This window comes from Ambystoma mexicanum, chromosome 9 (genome assembly GCF_040938575.1).
Source record: "Ambystoma mexicanum isolate Mex_15411 chromosome 9, UKY_AmexF1_1, whole genome shotgun sequence".
In the NCBI taxonomy this organism is placed as follows: domain Eukaryota; kingdom Metazoa; phylum Chordata; class Amphibia; order Caudata; family Ambystomatidae; genus Ambystoma; species Ambystoma mexicanum.
In genome coordinates, this window is record NC_090931.1 from 1505933327 (window position 1) to 1505951104 (window position 17778).

Below are 17778 nucleotides of genomic sequence, written 5' to 3' on the forward strand. Positions count from 1 at the left end.
TAAAATGATGCAATTTCTGCCATGCTGCTTCTTTCCAAACTCCACACTGTACATTAATTCTACTTTAAATCACTTCTACGGCATCAATTCTACTTTAAATAACTTCTACGGCAGTGCTGCATGCAGAGATCTATAGTACATTATGGGATCTATAGACACGCTCTGCAGGTTGACATACCGTTGCTGACATGTTAGATATTCAAAACTTGTTAATCGTGTGACTTTTTGAAATTCCTTATTAAAAAAACAAGCAAACAAGTGCTATCAAATTATAAAATGTGTTTGGCCAGGGGATGGGTTGGGCTGGTCGATGGTTTGGACTGAGGATGGGATGCTTATATTTAGGGCAGAGGTGGGTGGTATTTCTGCCCCTGTAGTGAAAATCAAAAGTTGGCACCCATGAACTCACAGTTTAATTTACTAATAACTGTCAGCACAACAGAAGCATTTATTTGTGATTAACCAGTTTGACAAGCATATAATATCCTAAGAAAATATAACCTGTGAAAACACAAAGTAAGGGGCACGCAAATTACCGAGTATTGGTGTGGTAGTCTGACCAAAAAAAAAACACTTCAAAGAAAACTAGTGAATTAGTGAATTCAAGTTTAAGCATTATTATTGAGCTTAGAAATGACTTTGTATTCTATGAAAGTGTAAAATGAATATTTGGAAAACAATATTGTGCCCAGCATGTAGAAAGCGTTCTTTCAACAGTGAAGGCCCCCCGCCCCAATTATATTCATGGCCCATTAATTCCTGTGGTGTCTCTTTCAGGACAGAAGGAAACGGGATGAGCAAACAAAGACAGAAAATGTGCGGGTGACTACTGGGGATTGGAGGACAGCACAGATAAGGTCACTGAGCCCTTAGCTTCCCGCTGGAAAGCTGGAGAGGCTAGGTAAAAGCCTGGTCAGGGCTGAAGCAGGCCGGGCACCAAGATCTGGCCAGACATCTGTTGCCAGATCTCAGACCCGGCAAGAGCCGGCCCATTAACCAGCCCTGTGGATAAAGATATCCTCACAATATTCCTGTTGGCCTGTCTGCCTGGCGCTCACTGAGAGCCAGTGAAGAAGTTGGTGGTGGGAGATGGCCCACCCATTTACCTTCCTCCTTATCTGTTCAATACACAACACACTACCATCTCTACAGATCACTCCACATACCTCACTTCAGTGTTGCCAGTGCAGTCGAACAATACAGTCTGACGCCTCTTCCTGATTCCCTCATCACACCTGCACTCATTCATGACTCAAAATTAAGATTGGATAAGCAGGAGCTAGAAGCAGCTCCTGGGTATTCATCACTATTTAGCCAAGAGCTCTGTGCATGTTGCAAATCAAAGCCCCTGAGGGCTCATGTTTAATGGCACATGTCCCAGAATCCAAGATGGCAGAGGGTGTGCCTCTTGGCATTGGTCCAGTTGCAGCAATACTGGAAACAGCTCACCTCTTCTGAACCCTGTTCAGGTATTTGATCTTGGGTGAATTTCTCCCCAGGGTGCACTTATGGATTTCCCTCTGTATGTAATCGTGGTGGAAGTTCGCTAGACAGAATACGCTCGAACGCCTTCTGAGCACCATGAGAGCTGACCAGCAAGGACACGGCCAAGCACCCCTCCCCTGCGAGTGATCTGCGGACGCCAGGGCTGTACTGAGGCTGCGCAGAAAACTGACACTAATCACTAAGACTGCACTGAGGCTGCGCATTACAGGAGACCGTTCACAGGAGCATGCGCAGAGTTAACCTCAGCTCTGAATCTAAACTATGGTAAATTGAATGTGCGTATGGTGCAAATGCGGCCCCTGTGGACTCGTATGACCGCAAAAGCAGGGAGAGGACCAGTAGTAACACAACTGTTTATATGTCACTGACAGCATGCTTATGCCATTTAAGAGGCGCTGTAGGTTTCTGGGGTATTTATACCTCACAAAATTACTCTGTTTTTCTGTTTCCTCTGTGCTTTTTTTCAAATTTTTGACAGCCACATTTTTACCAATTTCTTTCTCCTTTCTCCTAATAGCCTTCTGTGTTTTTCTTTTTTTTGTTACCCCAGACATCCTTTGTAATCCCAATGAGCAGTACGATTAGAAACAGTGGCCCTCATTACAACCTTGGCGGAGGACCATGGTGCTATTAGCACCATGGTCCATGCCGCTAAGGTTACGATTCCGACATGGTGGATGGCGGAATTACCGCCCCATTCCAAGGTGAGTGGGGCGGTAATTCCCCATTCACCATTTGCCCTTCCCCATTCCCATTTTTGCCCCCATAGGGCATAATGGGAATAGGGAAGGCGCTAATTACGGCACCGTAGATTAAGGTGCCGTAATTAGCTCCAAAGTCCCTTTGCGGGTTGGATTTTTAACACCTGCTAAAGGCGTTAAACACCAACCCGCAAAGGGACACTTGTAATCAGGCGTTAAGGGTTAACGGTGCCGACGGCGCCGTTAAAGCCTTAACGCCTGAGTTGTAATGAGGGCCAGTGTCAGTTGGGTTAAACATGATGCTAAAAGACGGAAGATAGATTCCTGTTTTAGCCCTCTTTTGCCCACACAAAACTCTACTTGTGACAGATATAGAACCCGGCCTTCAATCTTCGCCTACTGCTGGGTCATTACTTAACCCTGGTTCTCATACGCCTAGGATGCCGGATGTTCCAATTTCAAATACAGAGCGTATACACAAGTTGGGCCTGGGGCATTAGACATGTCTAGTTTGAACAGTATTTCGAGATCCCTTTCAGGGGACTTACGCTACCAGCTCCTACACTCTTGTTGGGCACCAGATGAGTCCTATGTATTTCCTGCGGTTCCACAAGGAAAACAGATTTGCCACTTTAATCGGGCCTGGTTGAAAACGTATGAACCGTGGCTTGCTCATAGTGCAGCGCTAGAAGGTGCCCTATGCAAGATGTGTATGCTGTTTGCACATAAAGTTGTTGGGAAGGGAGCACATCAAACTGTGGGACTTCTCAGCTGTTTTTGAAGGGAAGTTTGTTGATGCTGTTTGCATGATGGAGAGCAACTGAAGAAAAACCGTTCTAGAAAACTGAAAAACACTGGTGCCCAAAATAGAGGCCCCAGTGCATTGTGCTAAACAGGGTGTCACACTTAAAAGGCATCGTGACAGTGGGCATCCAATAACCTTGGAAGAACCGGAGGAGACTGACAGTAATTTCTATTTGGTTCTCAGACTTCGTCTTCAGGCTGGTGATGAGGTGCTTGAATGATATTTTGCAACCTGTCCTGTTAATGCAATTTACACAAAATGTTTTCTGTCTGAATTTCTTGACAGCACATCAGTTATGACAAGAGATATTTGTGTTTTGTAGTACACATGAGTGATTCTCCAGTGGCTTAAAACATTTACGAGGTACTGTGGCAGATGTTGTAGTCTTGGACTGGTTGATGAGTTTTCTGTATAATTACATATACCATATTTTATTTTAGCCTATGGGCCTCATTACAACTCAGGCGTTAAGGGTTAACGCCACCGTTAACCCTTAACGCCTGATTCTGATTTTAACGCCTGCTTTTAGCAGGCGTTAAAATCCATGGCGCTAACCTGCCATGGTGCTAATTACGCCGCCGTAATTTACGGCGGCGTAATTAGCGCCTTCCCCACTCCCATTATGCCCTATGGGGCAAAAATGGGAATGGGGAAGGGAAAATGGGAAATGGGGATTTACCGCCCCACTCACCTTGGAATGGGGCGGTAAATCCGCCATCCACCATGGTGTAAACGGAGTTTACACCATGGTGGTAAAGTTGGTGCACTTAGCACCAAGGTTGTAATGAGGCCCTATGTGTTTGGAAAAAGTGTTGTAAGATTTGTCAAGAATTGCAGTGGCTGGGAAGAGGAAATCCCTTTCCAAACACTCTTCTGCGACGGTAGTTCAATAAATACACATGCTCACAAAGTGGCTTATATCTTTAGTCAGTTGCGCACATGGAAAATAATGTGTGCACAACAGCCTACCAGTTCCGCACACAGAGAAAAATAATTAGAGGGAACATTGCTCAGGACATCCTGTGCTCGCTCTCCTCACCGCCTCCTCCCTCTACTCCCTGCTCTTCCTCGGGCTCTTCTTCGGCCACCTCTCCACCCTCCTTCTCTGCCTTTCCCCTGTTCTCACCAGACGAGTTTTCTAGACAAGTCCGATCTATGAAAGTCTCGTCAAAACAGGTTCATCCCTGTTCCTCCAAAACCATCAAGGACCACATTGGGCCTCATTCCGAGTACGGCGCTAACCAATGGCGCTATTAACGCCTTGGTTGACGCCGTACCCGGACCGGCAGCGCCTTGGTGGATGGCGGAATCACCGCCCCATTCCAAGGTTGGCGGGGCGGTAATTCCCCATTCACCAAGGCTCTTCCCCATTCCCAAATGAGCCCCCATAGGGCTCAATGGGAATGGGGAAGATGCAAATAACGGTGACCGTTCATTACGGTCACCGTTATTGGCTTGGAGGCCCCTTTGCGCCCTCGACTTTAACACCTGCTCAAAGCAGGCGTTAAGGGCGAGGGCGCAGAGGGAACTCGGAGTATGGCGGTAAGGGAATACTGCCACCGGTCTCGTTACCGGTGGCCGCTATCCCTTACCGCCATACTCGGAATGAGGCCCATTGACTCCCTGGCTCCTGCTCTAGCCAACTTCCGCAACTACTCCTTTAGTCACGGGAGTCTTCCCTTCCTCTCTGAAGCATTCCCTCGTGCACCCTCTTCTCAAGAAACCCTCTGCCGACCCGTCCTGCCCAGCCAACTCTTGCCCAATCTCCATCACCCCTTTCCTGGGCAAACTCTTGGAAAAGCTGACCATCTCCCAGCTCAATCTTCATACTGAATCTGTTGGTTGTCTCCATGATCATCAGTCTGGCTTCAGAGCTGCCAGAAGCATGGAAACTGCTCTCCTGAACATCCATGAAGGCCTGCTCTCCAACCTTGACTCCAACACCCCCTGTGTGATCATCCTGCTTGATCTCTCTTCTGCCTTTGACACGGTCAACCATGCCATCCTGCTCAACCGCCTCTGTGATAAACTGAGTATCACCGGTCAGGCCCTGGCGTGGTTGACTTATTTCCTCTCTGATCGACCATCCCAGATTCAACTTGGGTCCTTCCTCTCCTCTATCTCTATCTCTATCTGTGGTGTTCCCCAGGGATCTAACCTCTCTCCCTGGCTGTTCAACCAATACCTGGCACTTCTTTCCCACCGCATTGCTGCACTCTGCCCCAACTTCCAGTGCAATGTGGATGACACCCAGCTCATCTTCAGGCTACCCTCAGCCACCTCTTCGCCCTTTATCATCTCTGACTGTCTGTCCGCCATCCAGGAGTGGTGGGTGTGCCGCCAATGATCTCTGCCTTAATGCCAGTAAGACTGAGATCCTCCTCATCGGCTCACCCGCTCCCTCCTTTCCTGTCACTCTCTGGCCCGCCTCTCTCGGCCCTCTTCCTGCTCCTACCTGTGAGGCTAAAAACCTCAGGGTCATCTTCAACTCCACATTATCCTTCTCTCATCACATCTCTGACGTCTCTAAGAAGTCACACTACCAGTCACACTACCAGCTGCACCTCCTCAGAGGTATTCTTCCTTTCCTCTCCTTCCCCTAGAAGCTCACCATCTCCAGAGCTCTGGTTCTCTCTATGCTGGACCACTGCAACAGCCTCTTTCTAAATCTACCTGCCTCTTCTCTCCGCCCTCTGCAGCTTATCCAGAAAAGGACTGCGAGACTTGTCCTTGGCCTCAAGCCCACGGATCGTATCTCTCCAGGACTGAAAACTCTGCACTGGCTCCCAGTGGCTGCTAGGATTAAGTTCAAAACCCTCTGCATTATCCACAAGGCCTTCTTGGGCCTTGGGCCTCAATACCTTCAACTCTCTCTTCCTAAATATCTTCCTTCTCAAGCTCTTCGCTCATCCGCCTCCAACTCCCTCAGGGTCAATCGCTTCTCCAAGCAACAAGTTGGTGGTAGATTGCTTCCTTCTGTTGGGGTCTCCCTCTGGAGCAGCCTCCCTGAATCATCTCTGGTTCCGGAGGCACCTCAAAACCTTCCTCTTTGCTTCTGCTTTCTCTCCTCCTCTCCCCTGCTGACTTCCTGTCTGAATCTGACATTGCACTGGTTACCTGGCCACCCTCTGATCTCTGGCCCAGGTCCCCTGCCCGTCAGTTGCACACATGCATTGCCTTCCTGGTAACCCCCACACTTGGGGACTGTTCTGTATCCCTACTAGTCCACTACCAGCACTTGCCACCTGATGTCTGCACTTACCCTTGCACTCACCACCTGCGTGCCATTCTTTTACGTATTGTTATTTATTCATCCCATGTACTGCACTTTCCACCTCCCCCACACTTTCCCTCTTCTCCTTCCCATGCACTTGCGTGATCTAAATGACAGCTGTTCTAGTAGGATCGTTGTCTGTCCTCCCTCTGTCCCCCCTCCCTTGCCTCATCGCGCCTTGAAACACCTGGGTATAGGCGCGTTAGAAATGTCATATCATATCACCTTAGCAGCAAACAAATAGATGCAAATAAATAAACTGTTAGTGCCGTTAGAAGCAGCTACGCCCTCTAGTATTGTAAATGCAAAGGCATTACACTCCAGATGGGTTCAATGGACCTCATCGCAGACAGCACAAGATATAACATATCATTATTAACCAGAATTACTACAAATGTATGAACTGGAATGGTTACAAACGGAAGCAAATGCAGCAGTGCCAGATATTCCACTTTGGATGTTTACAAATGTAATATACTTTGATGGAAGTGCTGTTACAGCAGTTGAGACATGCTCTAGTATTCTGCAGTGAGTGCTGCTGTAAAAGGGTGACTCAACCATAACAATGGGTTTGAACACCAGGATGCCCAAAGAAAACATTTAGGGGATACATACGCTCAGGTTGGTGAATTACAAGGCCTCCTCCTTGCACTCAAACAAATTGATCAACCTAAGCCCACTCTAATTGTGTCTGACTCAGACTTTGTAGTACAAGGTAATAATGTTGACCTTTAATGGTGGCTAACTAAATAATTCAGAGATTCTAAAGGCAAGCTAATATTGGCAAAACAGATTTAGCAAAAAGTATGGGACATCAAAAAGACCTCTCATCTGTGCTATGCACGCAAAAGCAGACAGAAAGGATTTTGTGTACAGTGCAAGAAATGCACTTGCTGATCAGTCTGCAAGTAAGCGGACTGTACAAAAGTGGTAGCGGCAATAACACGCTCAGCTACATACATCGATGAGGACATAAAGGCATGTTTGGATGCAAACAGCCCTAACCCAAAATGGTTCTCCACTACATATAACTACGCTGTAAAAGAGAATACATTGATAGTCACTATACCTAGGTCAAAATGAGGCCCTGTTGACAGGGTACTACCAAAAACAAGGATATATTACATTTAATCTCTCCAGCACATGTAAGTGTAGCCACAACCCACTTTGGGGCTTTATCTACTACACAACTCTTGCAGGGTAGATATTGGTGGCCAGGACTCATTAGAGAGGTACAACAGTAAATAGCAAATTGCTCCATATGTTTGCAGATATCAGTGGCCAATTCCTGATAACCACCAATAAGCACACAAACAAGGGCAATCTACCCTCCACTTTTTGTAACCAGGCAGTTCAATCAGGTCTGGGTGGTTTACAAACGGAGGGTGGAGGGGGAAACTTGTTGGGTAGACAGGAATCACGGTTACAGTCTATCTGCCTCCCGACAATCGCCTCTAAGCAGGCTCCTCCACAACTGCCCATTTTAACTCTGGGAATCCGGTCTTTAGATGATGGTCGTGAGGCAATCAATGATCAATGTCTTAGAAATTTACAAGTAACCCTATATGCGTCACTGGCCGCAGGGGTTGGCAATCTTTTGGGACGTCTTCATGTACCATATATATATATATATATACTGCTGGCCCCCCATCAAAAAAATAACTCTGACTTGCAACAGTGCAAATCGTACAGTATATTGCAAAATGCAAGAGGCCATGAACCTGAATCGGAAAAACCCTGTAGGAACCCTGGTGGGAGGACAATTGAATCCCGGGCGGGCAAAAGGGTGTTGCCTCTTAAAATGTCATGTACCCTAAGTCTGAACTGCCAGGTCTGCTTGAATCGATCAAATATTGTACAAATCTTTGCCAAAATTCTGGCTTTGAGTCTACTATGTTCAACTGATATTGACAGGGTGGCCTTCCCGGATAGGAATTTGCCAGACAGCAGTATTATCCACTTCCACGCACCATTGGTGAAAGAGCTTATATCTTTCTCAAGGACATGGTCTACAGGCCTTGGGATTTGACATTTGCCCCTTTAGGGGGCTTTCTGGGTCCAAGGGAAGGGCTCTAAATTGTTGTTTGCCCCTCTAGGGATCAAGATAGAAGAATGAGTTGGGGGCTGGAAAGGCAGATGCGGGGAATATTGACTGGGCAGCAGTTACGTCAACTCTCTGGAGGAAACTCGTCTCATAACCCCAAGAGAGTTTTGGGTGCGGGGACTAGAGATATAGCCCTTTGCCTTAAATCATGGAACACACGTGGGAATCGACATCTATTCTCGAACCCTGCACCCATGGCTATTCTTAGAAAGGCAAATTGTATATGACTACAGGAAACTTGGCTGACTAATGCTCCTGTTTTAGATGGTTACCAAGTCCTTACCCAAATGGCTAAGCCTAGTAAGGGTCGCGGGGGGGGGGGCTGGGGGTCTACTTATTGCAGTGGAAATGGGTCTGGGTATGACTGTGGTCACTCTTGATGATCTACCATTTGGTGCAGACTCTGCGCTCCATCTCCTGACTGAGAATATCTACTGGCACAGGGGAATAGCTAAATTAAATTCTTTTGTAAATGCTGTATGTGAATGCATAACCGAGTGGTCAAGTAGATATCCGGCTGGAAGAGTTATCACAGAGGGAGATTTCACTGCTAATTGTCTCCATCAGGATTTGGATGGGGAGCTCTGTGAATCCTCCTCAGACATGGGGCCTCATTACAACTCAGGCGTTAAGGGTTAACGCCGTCGTTAACCCTTAACGCCTGATTCCAATTTTAACGGCTGCTTTTAGCAGCCGTTAAAATCCATGGCGCTAAACCGCCTTGGTGCTAATTACGGCACCGTAATTTACGGTGCCGTAATTAGCGCCTTCCCCACTCCCATTATGCCCTATGGGGCAAAAATGGGAATGGGGAAGGGTAAATGGGAAATGGGGATTTACCGCCCCACTCACCTTGGAATGGGGCGGTAAATCCGCCATCCACCATGGTGTAAACGTAGTTTACACCATGGTGGTAAAGTTGGTGTACTTACCGCCTGGGTCGTAATGACCCCAATGGTCTCGTTTAATTTTAAAAGCCAAGCTGGTAGAAGCTGGTGCCTAGCGCTTGAGGGGCTTGGGTTGAGGCCTCTTGTGGGTAAAATTTCCAGCCACCAGAACGAGACCGATTTGCATACGTGGTTCAGAAGAAATAGTTCCTCTGTGCTTGATTACATCTTTATTGATGAATGTTTGACTAACTGTTGCTCATGATTTACAGTGTTAAAAAAAAATATTGGAGTGGCCATGCAATTCTTATGGTACAATTTAATATGGTATTGACAACTAGAAACTGTACTAACTTGCTGAATCTAAGTACTAACTGTGCAGGTAATAGGATACGCTGGTCAGACTCAAATATTAACATCTTAAACCTAAAACTCCAATCTATTGGGAACTCTCCAACCCTGGAATGGAAAATAACGAATTTCAATGTTAATGGGATACAGAGCTTCATTCAGGATCTGATAACTGGGGTACGAACACATCCTGGGTTTAAGCCAATAACAACGTATAGACCACCACATCACTATAATGAAGAACTAGCTACAGCCAAAACCGCCATGAGGAGGGAGATTAGGAAAGTGGGTCACTGTTAGACTTGGCGTGACAAAAAAGATCAAACAAAAATATAGGAACTTTTGTAAATCAATTACAGCAAAGCTATTACAACAAGATGCCGAAAATATACTTGGGTTGTTGATGAATTGCAGAGTGGGCACCTTTTGGTCATTAATTGACTCACATGACTCTAACTTTGTTATATGCCAACTAAATCCTGGATCGGAGGCTGAAAGGGTTCGTTTTTTGAAAATCTGTTTGGCACATCTCCCAGTTATACTGGTGTTGACAACAGCCTTTGTTTCGGCTCTATGGACCATATATGGCACCCTGAATTAGATATTGATACTATTCAAACCCTCATTAAACAATGTAAAATGGCTTAACCAACAATACTTTTACGGCGGATGTGGTTAATTAGTCAAACCTTATAGACTCCGGTAAGTTACCATCTTCATGGAGCATGGCGCACATTGTACCTATTTTCGAATGTGGCAGTAGGTCTGAACCTAAAAATTATCAACCAATAACTTTGACACGGATTATAAAATCTTTTCTGCCTTTCTTTTGACCCATTTGGAAGCTTGGGCATCCTCCTCTCATCCACTAAGTAAATTAAAGACAGGTGTTTTGAAAAGGACACTCCACCAACATAAATGGCCTTGTTGTAAAATGTATCCAAGATGCTGCATGGTAAAAGCCGAAGGGTTGTACTTGTATGGCCTCAATCAACCGATCTGCAGTGTCTGACTGTGTAGACAGGAACCGCTTGTGGTCAAAATTATCTAATTGGCCCCTTGGGCTCTTGCGGCTGGTAAATGGTGTATATGAAAACAGTGGGATACAGAGACGATTAAACCAACAGGGTGATATCTCAAGGAGAATACGTTCATACCGGGCTTGAGGCAGGGCTGTGTTTTAGCCCCTTGGTTCTTTAACCAGTATGGGCCTCATTCCGAGTATGGCGGTAAGGGATAGCGGCCACCGCTAACGAGAGCGGTGGCGGTAATCCCTTACCGCCATACTCCGAGTTCCCTTAGCGCCATGGTGCTTTTAACACCTGCTTTTAGCAGGCGTTAAATACCATGGCGCTAAGGGACCTTGATGTTAATTACGCCACCGTAATTTACGGTGGCGTAATTGACGCCTTCCCCACTCCCATTATGCCCTATGGGGCAAGAATGGGAATGGGGAAGGGTAAATGGGGATTGGGGAATTACCGCCCCGCCAACCTTGGAATGGGGCGGTAATTCCGCCAACCACCAAGGCGCTGCCGGTCCGGGTACGGCGTCAACCAAGGCGTTAATGGCGCCATTGGTTAGCGCCGTACTCGGAATGAGGCCCGTCTCGGATGTTGCAGATTCTCTGGGTGGAAAGGACCTAATTGCACCAAAATTCGGACAGAGTGAGATCTTGTGGTTGGCGTATGTCTACTACTTCCTAATTTTTGATCAGGCGACGGCCGGCTTACAGAGACTGCTGAAGGCCTTGAGGCAGTAGAGAATGTCCTTGTTATCAATCCTAAAAAGACCAAAATCCTGGCATTCTCGAAGAAAAGGATAAAAAGCAGCTATTCAGCATGGTCTGTTGAAGGTGTGAATATCAAAAATTGCAACAGCATGGTATACCTGGGGTTTCACTTTGGCGCGCATGCTGGTATAAGATATGCATCTGAAATACTTCACCAAAAGGTAGCCCATCTTCAGTCGCAAATTGTAAAAATCGACCAGAAAGTTGGTTGATTTTCTCTCAAACCAGCTGTTCAGTTCTATGAAGGGAAAGTTGTCCAAAAAGTGATATATGGTCTGGAGCTTTACAATGACCCAATATTTAAATTATTGGATAAGATTGAGGGCAAGCTGTGGAGAAAGATCTTGGCCATACCTAATGTTTTACCCATAGCCGCGATTCGGTTTGACCTTGGGGTCACATCATTATTGGCTAGGGCTGAGTGGAGGATGCTATCGACTATTCAAAATTGGTCTGACCAATCTCACGCTCTTTATATGAGACTCTTGGTGCGGTTATTAATCCAACACAAATGTCTCATGCAAATCTGCAGTATCTTATTCAGTTTGTAAGAAGATGTGAAGCAATCCTGTCGAAAAAATTGGCCCTGATCAGAAGACATTAATTAATAATCCAATTAAGGTCAAAAGGGCTCTATTTGACCTAGATTGGGTAAAGACTATTGATACAATTCATTCATATTCGTCTTTGAGCCATTTATCACATGAGCATATGTGTCGGGGGAAGTTGTCTAAACTGTTTGATCAATTCCCAAATTGACATCCTAGGGGTATTCTTTTAAGGTTACGCTGGAATTTGCTTCGCACTAAGGCAATTCTATTCAAGAGAATAAAAATCACTGAGGCTGAAACTATGTGTAGATTCTGTAATGGAAGCTTGGAAACTGTAAAGCACCTGGTACTTGACTGTGCTGCATTAAACTCACGTAGGATTAAGTACATGGAACCATTATATTATTTCAGATTGGGACTTATTGATCTCATTATATGGAAATGCTGCTTGAATACTCAAAATATACACAAAGGCTTAGTTCTATCAGGTTTTATTAAAGGTCTTAATTTGGAGTAACGCCATTGCATATCAATTCTAAAAGAGAATTCTAAAAAAGAGTAACTCTAGGTTTCTTTTTTATAATAAGCATCTTTTTCAGTTTTATAAACTGTTTTAAAAGCTGTTTTAGCTGAGATTTATTTATTGATCATATTGAAAATTCTAGGTATTTTATTAAACATTTTTTTTGGTTTAGGCTTTCGTTGTTTCTATTAATTTTTAATTTAATTTAGAATGTGTAGTATTGAAAAATGTTTATTAAACAACTTAATTGGACTGCTATTGTTATGGTTTGGTTTGCTGTTAATATGTAAGTCTACTGTTTTTTGCCTTCTGTTTTGTTTGTACTATTTCTTTTTCTCTGTTTGTAAAGGTTTAATTTAAACCAAATACAATTAAGAAAAATAGCAAATTGCTCTACATGTTTGCAGATAACAGTGGCCAATTCCTGAAAACCACCAGTAAGCACACTAACAAGGGCAACAGTGCCCTTTGAATGCATGTATATGGACCACATAGGTCCACCAACACTCGTCAACAAGTACACAAGGGTTTGTTGTCCTTAGATGCTATGACAGCCCCAAAATTACTCCAAGCTGACAATAGGCCAGCCTTTTCAGGCAAAGCCTTAAGAGAGGCCCTGTCAAGCTGGGGTTGTACTCTGTACTTCTCTAACCTGTTTTTCCCACAGGCCAATGGAGTCGTACAAATAGCCAATGGGATAGTAAAGCAAGCCTTGACTAAAGGCATCCTTTCTTCTGGTGGTAATTGGGTGAATCATGCATATATAGTTCAGCGTAGCATGAATAAACAACCTCGTCTTTCTCAATGCAAAAGTAAAACATCTTATGAGTTGCTATTTGGTGCTCCTATGCATATGCCTGACTTACACAATCCTTGTAGGTTTCTCACCAGGCCAGACCAGCTGCTTCTCATAAATCTCCTGAGGGACTCCCTCTATGGTGAAGGATTTACACAGCATCAAGATGAAGACAAGTCACAGAATACCTTGAAATCTGGGGACCACTCATTGGCTCAAGAACAGCAGTCCCACCAGCCTCCTAAGAAAGGTACTCGTCAAGTGTCAGTCGACCACCTGTAGCCAGCTCCAGATGGTAACGCCCCTATTCCCGAGAGAGGAGACTATCTTGAACAACCTGACATGCAGGCGAGAATAGAACATGTGACTTTAGCGATAACTCCATAAACTTACGAAACCTATGAGACAATGGGCCGCATTACGAGTCCGGTGGTAACCCTGCCAGTGCTACCGGCGCGTTGCCGCTGGACCTATAAAATTGTACCGCTGCCTGATTTCCTGATGCCACTAAAAGATTACAATTCCAGTGGCCCGGGAAGTCAGGCGCCGGTGAAATGTAAGTCCCCATTCCCATAGAATCCACTGGGACTCTATGGGATTGGGGACTCGGAAGTGCCAGCACGGTTGTTTACGATGCCGCCGCTTCTGTGAAGAGTCTGCCTACTGTGGCCACTGCCCCCCGGCAAGGTCAGACATGTCGGGCGCAGCGGCCACGGCAGACAAACGCAGAGTTTGCCAGTCCAGAAATAATGGTGCCGGTGAGTTTACCGGCACCCTTGTTTCCAGACCGGAAAACTTGTAATGAGGTCCCATTTCTGTTTTTCCCGGGAACAGATGAGTCAGGAAGAAGGCTAGAAGTAAAGGCAAGCGCAAGGTCCATCCAAAGGATTTTTGACCATCCAAAGTGCACAAAGAACTGTAAAATATTTGATGGAGCAGTGATCCTGTTCTACACCTTGCTGTGCATATGTCTTCTCACTTGTTTTTGGCTTATTGATGTCGGGAAATTTTTTAATCCCAATGGATATCCTAATGATGGCAAATGGCTCAAATCTGTCACCCTGCTTGAATGCTGGCATTTTTCGTGCATATGTGATTTTCACACCTGGTTGTTTTGAAGTACCTGTTGCCCGTATTGTATTGCTGTATCTCTCTCTCCCCCACCACCCCTATGTGTAATTTTTATGCTTCTCTTCTCTGTTATTTTATATGCTATAATTCGTGCCCTGTATGCTCTGACTGCTTGCTCTGATTCATGTAGCCTTTTTTACTTCTGTAGTTTCCACACCGCCTGAAACTTGAATCTTGCTGTGTTTTAAACCTGTACATCAATTGTTTTCTGCTGCATTTTAGTGCTTTGCTGGAAAGTTGAATCTAGATGTGCCTTTAAACACAGTCTAGATTGACTGTTTTCAGCTGCACTTCTTTGAAATTCTGCTACCCTGTGCATACCTTGTTTAAAGCACTTCCTGCATCTGTGTCTGCTTGGGTGCTAGGCCACCTGGTGTGTTTATTCATGCACTGTGAAACCCCCTGTCTGCCTCTCTCTCCTTCCCACCCGCTATATGGCACTCTCTATCTCCCTATCTATTCTAACTGCTACTCTATCACCTATCCAATCCCTCTGACGAAGTCTGGAAGAAAAAAGCTTAAAAAAGCTCCCCTCACCTCTAATCCAGACCTACCTATTGCTGACACCTACGCCAATGCTACTTCCAGGCAGACTATTACCAACATCCTCTTTTCTGTTCCCTCCTAGGACTTATGGACTCCCCACTTGGTCTCCACTCTCTCCCCTTTCTCCTCTTCACCCATTAATGGTGGCACTAGATGGGTACTCTTGGCATACTTCTCATCCAGTAGGTGTACCATTAATGTCTATCACAATGGCACAATCATGGCCCAAGGTTCTAAACCTACTCTTCTCCTCCTTGACCGGAACTTGCCCTCGTTTATCTACTTCCTCTCTTCTGTTGCTACTCATCCCTCCTCCTCTCATCCAACCTCTACACCACCACTGAAGGAAGTACCTTACCCCTGTACCCCTCCTCGGAAAACTTTCAAAATGTGGTAATCAGCTTCACTTAGCTACTCTGAATGTTCGTACTGCTGTCAAACAGTCCACTGACATCCGTCTCCCTCTTGAAGACCTTGACATCAACGTCCTCACCCTAACTGAGACGTGGTTCAATGCAAGCTCGTCACTGCTTTTGACACTCTTCTTGCTGAGGGCTACAAAGACCTCTCCAACCCCAGGCCCAACCGACCCGGGGGTGGAGTGGCTCTGATTTTCAATGATTGGGTCTCTGCTTCTATCATACGTACTCAATGCTACACCACCTTTGAATGCCTCGTCTGCAGGCTCAGGGTCTCACCTACTCTCTCACCTACCCTCACTACCAGCTGCATGCCCCCAGGCCCCATCCCTCTCTTCCTCTCTGAGTGGGCCCAGCTCACCTCCTCCCTCTTGACCTCTTCTTCCAAACTCCTCCTCTTTGGTGACTTTAATATCCACCTTGACTCCCCTGAATCAGCCACTTCACGGTTTGGTGACCTCTGTGACTTCCTCTCTCTTGCTATTCTTCCTTCTGGTCCGACCCACTCAGCCGGACACACTCTGGATGCCTTCATCTCTGGTGACATCCCTATCTCCAACCCGGTTACCATCCTCCCCCTCCTGGTATGACCACTCTCTCCTCTCCTCTTATTTGGGACCCCTCCGCCCTCTATCCGAGCTGCCTCCCACACTGCCAGTCCCTTCGCCGTCATTCGACAGATGAAGCGAGTGTCAGTCACTGCTTTTGCCTCCACTTTCATCCCCCTTCCCATCCCTGCTTCTGACTCTCCCTCTGACTCTGTCATCGCTAACCTTCACCTCTCCATCTCTAACATCCTTGATATCCTTGATATCCTTGCCCCCGTCATGAGGATCTGCCTGAAGCCTGACTCCAAGTGTAACGGATGGTATGACTCCAATCTAGTTTCTCTGAAACGCAAGTGCAGAGTTGCCGAACGGAAGTGGCAGACTTGAGTTTCACCCTCCGACAAACTGCTCTGTCACCTGCTCCAGAGGCAATATCGTCTTTCTATCTGCTCCAAGAAGAGGGCCCACATTCAAGCCTGCATCTCTGGAGCCACTAACAACACTGCTGAACTTTTTTAAAATCTTGAAGCAACTCACCAATCCACCTGCAGTATCAACGCCTTCCCTTCCTTTCCAGTCTCTCTGCAACACTTTGGCCTCCCATTTAACATCTAAAACTTAGGACATCTGTCCTCACTCTCCACACCACCATCTCCACTCCTGCTTCCCTGCCTCCCTTCGCTTCACGCCCTCCACTCCCTGCACTCTCCTCCCTCTTGCCCATAGCACCTGATGATGTCTCTAAAGTTGTCCGCTCTATGACAGTCCCATCCAAACAGGTGCTCCCCTGCTCTTCTACAACCATTAAGGACAACATATCCTCTCTCGCCTCGGCTCTTGCTAACTTCTATAACCACTCCTTCGCCACTGGCTCTTTCCCTCTATGTGCACCCTCTCCTAAAAAGGCATCGACTGACCACTTCTGCCCAGCTAACTATCGCCCTATCTCCACCACCCCCTTCCTGGGTAATGTAGGAAAGGCATGGCATCAAAGCAAAACAGACATAAGTGATCACAGTTCAAGGGTGTTTATTAAACTGTAAAGTGGGTGAGATAAACACTTAATCTAAACATAAATCTAAGATGGGAGCAAGCTACAACCATCAAATAATAAGAATACAGTGCTAGTGGAGTCTAGTCAAATAAAAAAGGCCTATACTAATAAATCCTATTGCCAATCCTTACCGCTATGTTGCAAAATAGTGTGGGATAATGTTCACAAGAAAAGAAAGAAGTCTTCAGAAAATGATGTCAGGATGTTACGGCCGGGGTCTCCCTTCCCCACGTTTTTAGCACGGGACAAGGCGGGACTCTTGAGCACAGCACACTCCTGGGCTTCTCTGGCACAAGCTCACCGTTCCATTTGTCTATATCAGGGCCTTCTGTACCCAAGTCTCTTCTCATGCAAAGTCTCTTGCTGCAGAGGCCTGATATGCCAAAACAAATAATCTAAAAAAAGTTCCTTTGGATAACCTTCTTGTTGGGTGATTACTCTTCACACTTGGATCTCCCTCAGCCAGGCTCTGATCCCCCTCTCAATGAGCCTCCCTTAATCGGGCTAAGACCAACCATTCACTGTGGACATCCCTCAGTCGGGTTCATACTTGTCGTCACAATGTTGTTCACTTCGCTTATTCACAACTTTTCTGCTGACGTCCCTCAGTCGGGTTCACTATCGCCTTCTAATCACAACTTCCTTATTTGTAATATTCAAGAGTCTCAATGTCTTTTTAAACAGCCACCTTTTTGCTAGGTCCCCCTCATCCAGGCTCAGCACTTGCCAACTTTAATCAAAGACTTCTGAAGGGCGATCATGTCTTGCTCGTTGACTTTGTTACCCTATG

General features: G+C 45.9%; 1 protein-coding gene across 1 annotated transcript in view; it reads right to left on the minus strand.

Moving 5' to 3' along the window:
- Nucleotides 1–17778, minus strand: part of LOC138487539 (zinc finger protein 850-like) — a 230537-nt gene that overhangs the window by 191002 nt on the left and 21757 nt on the right. The gene's annotated exons all lie outside the window — the stretch shown is intronic.